The sequence below is a fragment of the Bison bison genome, unplaced genomic scaffold (assembly GCF_000754665.1).
Source record: "Bison bison bison isolate TAMUID 2011002044 unplaced genomic scaffold, Bison_UMD1.0 scf7180017864508, whole genome shotgun sequence".
In the NCBI taxonomy this organism is placed as follows: Eukaryota; Metazoa; Chordata; class Mammalia; order Artiodactyla; family Bovidae; genus Bison; species Bison bison.
The window spans coordinates 7,611,386-7,616,852 of NW_011495064.1; the positions used below are offsets into that span (position 1 = coordinate 7,611,386).

General features: G+C 49.1%; 1 protein-coding gene across 8 annotated transcripts in view; it reads left to right on the plus strand.

Annotated features, from left to right (window-relative positions):
- The window catches only part of IL1R1 (interleukin 1 receptor, type I), a 137,664-nt gene that overhangs the window by 81,469 nt on the left and 50,728 nt on the right, over positions 1–5,467 (plus strand). The window lies entirely within an intron of this gene.

Here is a 5,467-nt window from a genome sequence, read left to right on the forward strand (position 1 = left end):
AAGGAGGTTAAGAAGTAGTTTATTTTCCATGGAAGTTTTCTGATATTTTATACTTTCTCCCCGGCTCTCCTCTTCTAGTTTACGTGTAGCTGTCTGATTGGTAAAATTCTTAACAATCAGAGGAACTTGAGTAGAAAGATGATCACAGAAATTTCCATGTCAGGAGGAAGTTTTTCATGCTAACAATTTTTAAATTAAAAAAGTAAAGGAAAAATTGACCTAAAGAAATGAATACACGTTCATTCCTTGGGCACTTAACAGTGAGTCCAACATGATGAAGGTCCATATGCTGGCTGTTTGACCTGTGCTCGTGATTGACATCAGAGCCATTGGTCTCCACTGGCTTCTTGTCCAGTTTCACGAGGGTGCTGAGATGTCCATCGTCCACCTGAACTTGTGGAATTTGCGCTCATTGTGGAGTGATGGTGCTGAGATACATCATTGATACACAGCTTCTTCCCTGAAGAGTCAGAACTGGAGGAGATGCCAGCACTGCTCAGGCCCACAGGACTCCTCAGAACAGTGGGTGGCAGCTCATCGGTGCTGTGCTTACTGACACCACGGATGCTGCTGCTATGTGAGTGGGAATGCCTGTCCCTGCTGGGGTGGTAGCAGTTGGAAGGAAGTTCCTCGTGCTTCTCCTTAGGGTCCTTGCTAATATTGTGGGCCCGAATGCTTGCCCGTCCCACGGCCTTCATCAGAAGAGCTGTGTCCTTCTGAAGAAGAAACTTTTACACTTACGTGTAAACTTTACGCGTAAACTACTTATGTGGAGAAAGGAAGCCTCCAGCCCATTAAAGCTACGAAGCTGCGGTGACAGGACGTAGAAAGAGACATAGATTTAAAAAGTCATTATTTGGAGGCCAGTGGATGGAAAATGTGTGAACGGAGCAGAAAAACTAGACCGTAGAAGGAAGTCCATCTAGGACAGTGGTTTTTAAACCCCTCTCAGGGAACACTGTGGTTCTGTGAACACTTACCGGCAGTTCCATAAATAACAACAACAAAAAGAACCAGGCGTAGCCAGAGTCACAGAGGCCCCTTGTGCGAACATGTAATTTTTGAAAAACTTTTCCACGACTGAAGTCAGCTTAGCGTGTGAAGCCTCATTTCCATCTGATGCCAGCTAAAAAAAAAACATCTTGGCAATACAGAGTTGTTTAGTCTGCACTGGGTTACGGCTCAGTCTCTTTGCATAACCTAAGAGAATCTGTTCAGAACTCTTCCCTCTTCAAGCAGCTTGTTTTCCTCTGGACGGTAACTGGGATTCTTCGGACGTGATGGGGTGGAGGTAGGGAAAGCTTTCGGCTTGTCCTGGGGTCCGGATGAGGGTTCTGCCTGAAGGTCATTCTCTGGACTTACATCCCCCAGTGGAGATTGAGCTTGCCCTGCTGGTCCCAACCTGTGCCAGCTCATCTCAGCCCCGCTGATGTCCCCTTGGAGGGTCTGGGACTCTGAACACTGGACCTAGCGAGGCAGCCTGGCCCAGGCCCAGCATTTCTGTTGTCCAGCTGCCCCTTGGCCTGGGCCATGCTGGACCCAAGTCTTTGCTATGACATGGGTGGTGTCCAGGGCTACACCTTGGGGAGCCCAGGGATTCTGGTCTCTTCCAGAGTCCCCTCAAGCCTCCTCTCTCGGGAGGAGGCCAGGGTCTCTCTTTTGTTTGGTGGCAGGGGAGAATGGGGTGCTGAGTCTCCTCTCAGTGACTGTCCAGGGTCAGCAAACACCAGGCATCTCTTCTCTGCTTTTCTTCTTGCCTCCTGCTGAACTCTGCTCCTCTGGGTGGGAAAAATACCTTGTGCTCTTTACATGAATGTACATCCTTCTGAACTCGATGGTTTATGATATAAATGAGAGGCTCAGAGTTCACCAGCATTTTAGCTTTGGGGAGTCAAGGAAACAAGCACATAAACGCTCCCTCTTTAGAGCTGTCATGTCTGGCCTGAATGTTCACAATGGGCAATCTTCAAAGTGTCATGCCTCATTGGTCATGGGCAGCGTCTTGTGTTTCAGACCATGAGAGCATGCTGTACCAGTCAACCAGGTGCTGTTTCTTTCATGCATTGTAAGATGGTCCTCCTGAAGAGGGTCACATGATCTGAGGAGCTTGCCAGGTAGGAGAGAGACTGAAAATTCTCAGGGAATACAGTCTTTCTTAGACTTCCCTGTAGCTCAAATGGTAAAGAATCTGCCTGCGATGCAGGAGACTAGGGTTCGATCCCTGGGTTAGAAAGTACCTCTGGAGAAGGGAATGGCAATCCATTCCAGTATTCTTGCCTGGAGAATTCCATGGACAGAGAAGCCTGCCAGGCTATAGTCCATGGGGTCGCAAAGAGTCGGACACGACTGAGTGACTAACACACACAGTCTCTCTTAAGGAAGGTGGTCTGGGGGTAGCAGGCAGTCGAGTCTCCCAAGTGAGAGTCTCAGAGATGGGAGGGGAGTGAGGGACACACACTCCAGAAGTGTTCTGTTTTTTCTGTTGCTCACACACTTTTGTCAAACTACATGTGTCGTCATTTTCATGAAAGGTCTCTGACTTAAAGTATACCCTGCATCTACAGTATCTGTGTGATGCTGAGACCAGAGCAGACAGTGACTTATGTGACAGCCTCCACCTTCTGAAGCCTCCAACCCAGGGTGGACCAGGGCAGGTGGACACACCTGTTACCTAGGAAACAGAGGGAGGACGAGCCAGGGAAGGCATTCAGCGCAGCTGAGTGAGGGAGATGATGATTTCAGGATCCCAGCAGAACAGTGGTCACAGGTGAGAAGGGCAGGCCTTCAGGTCTCATCCCCACAATGGGGGGCTGTTTGAGGGTCCTCCTTGGGTCTAGGGGCCCAGGCATCTAGCAGAACAGCTGGGGTATGGGTTTGTCCGAGGCATCAGAACATAAAGAAAAATGAAAATGTAATTATTATTTCTACATGATCGCACAAATCAATTTTACTTTCTACTTGTAAATGACTTTTAAAACTTCCATTGCATAAACAGTAAGACAGTTGTATCACTTCTGGGCTAGTTCTGCAGTGTTGAGCTGGTCCCCCCATGTCAGTTTCATTAACTGCCACTTGGACACATGCGATGAAGCAGTTTCAAGTGGAAGATGCAGAGAATCGGCAGCACTGTAGGTCTGGACACACACTTGTTTGCAATCCTGCACACGTGTTGCAATCACCTGGGTCTACGGTGACACGTGTTGTTCAGTCTCTAAGTAGTTCTGACTCTCTGCAACCCCATGGACTGCAGCACCCCAGGCTTTGAGTTTGCTCAAACTCATGTCCATTGAGTTGGTGATGCCATCCAACCATCTCACCCTCTGTCGTCCCCATCTCTTCCTGCCTTCAATCTTTCCCAGCATTAGGGTCTTTTCCACTGAGTCAGCTCTTTACATCATGTGGCCAAATTGTTGGGAGCTTCAGCATCAGTCCTTCCAGTGAATATTCAGGGTTGATTTCCTTTAGGATTGACTGGTTGGATCTCCTTGCAGTCCAAGGGACTGCAGTGGCACTACTGGTAAAGAAATTGCCAGCCAGTGCAGGAGACCTAAGAGACAAGGGTTTGATCCCTGGGTCAGGAAGATCCCTTGGAGGAGGACATGGCAACCCACTCCAGTATTATTGCCTGGAAAATTCCATGGACAGAGGAGCCTGGTGGGCTACAGTCCATGGGGTTGCAAAGGGTTGGACATGACTGAAGCAATTTAGCGCACATGCACGGGAGCTTTCAAAATTCTGATATTTGGGTGTCAGCTGCAGAGATTCTGATGACGCTTATCTGAGCATCAGCAGTCCAGATCCTCTCGGTGATTCTAACATGCAAGTTGGGTTTTGAGAACCATCACCTAAATAGAAATTCACTACGAGATGGGACATGTGACGAGTTCTCATAATGCTTTATCACCAGCCCCAAATTGAAGCCTGTTCCTCCGAGAAAGAGGATCCATATGAACTCTCAGTTCAGTTCAGTTCAGTTCAGTCACTCAGTCATGTCCGACTCTTTGCGACCCCGTGAATCGCACCACGCCAGCCCTCCCTGTCCATCACCAACTCCCAGAGTTCACTCAGACTCACGTCCATCGAGTCAGTGATGCCATCCAGCCATCTCATCCTCTGTCGTCCCCTTCTCCTCCTGCCCCCAGTCCCTCCCAGCATCAGAGTCTTTTCCAATGAGTCAACTCTTCGCATGAGGTGGCCAAAGTACTGGAGTTTCAGCTTTAGCATCATTCCTTCCAAAGAAATCCCAGGGCTGATCTCCTTCAGAATGGACTGGTTGGATCTCCTTGCAGTCCAAGGGACTCTCAAGAGTCTTCTCCAACACCACAGTTCAAAAGCATCAATTCTTCGGTGCTGAGCCTTCTTCACAGTCCAACTCTCACATCCATACATGACCACAGGAAAAACCATAGCCTTGACTAGATGGACCTTTGTTGGCAAAGTAATGTCCCTGCTTTTGAATATGCTATCTAGGTTGGTCATAACTTTCCTTCCAAGGAGTAAGCATCTTTTAATTTCATGGCTGCAATCACCATCTGCAGTGATTTTGGAGCCCCCGAAAATAAAGTCTGACACTGTTTCCACTGTTTCCCCATCTATTTCCCATATGAACTCTGGAACCAGATAAAAGAAAAAGAAAAAAAAAAGAAAAATATCATTTGTGGTCTCAAGACAGGCATTAGAGCAGAAGAGCTGTGGCTGCTGGACGATTTATGCTTTCTTCCATCTCAGAATTATCTGGGGCAGCTGAAGTTGTCTCAGTTCCTGAGTTTCTGATGTAGATATCAAGAGATGGGTGAGGGACACCAGCGTCTGCCCAGGCGGGAAGGGATACAGGAAGGGGTGGTGTGTTCTGTTAGGAAGGAAACAATCATCGTTGACTCCGTGTCTCCTGGGAGGTTGGCCTATGAAGTCCTCAAAACAAGCTGGGGGCCAGTCACTCGCTGGAGGCACAGATTGGAAAGGGAAGGGTTCCTTGGAACCAAGGGGGTGCACTGGGACCTCAGCCTCCTCCCTCCGCCCACCCTCCCCAGGGAGATGTAGGTGTGACCCATTCATTGCATTCCTCTGAGTTCAAAACGAACTTAAGTGAGTTTTAAGCTTAAAAGCCCACGAGGTCTGGCCAGGAAGTCTGATACCAAGACTGGACCACATGCACTGCTGTTCTCTTGTCCGGGCCCATAAGAGTAACAGTAAAAGCAGCAGGTGATTTGTGGAGCATCAACTCTGCGCCTTGAAACCCCACAACTGCTCCACGAGGTCGGTGCTGTTAAGATCCCTTTTCGCAGAAGAGGAAACGGCGGTTCAGAGAAGATCAACAAAGCGCCTGAGGCTTGCTGAAGGTCCGGCTTGGGGACAGGAGTGTGAGCGTACCTGGGGTCGAGAGCTCCACCGGAAATCGTGCCCAGGGGCCCCGCCGTGGGGGTGGGGGACATCCACGGGGCCTAGGTCACAGTGAGTCATCCCCTCT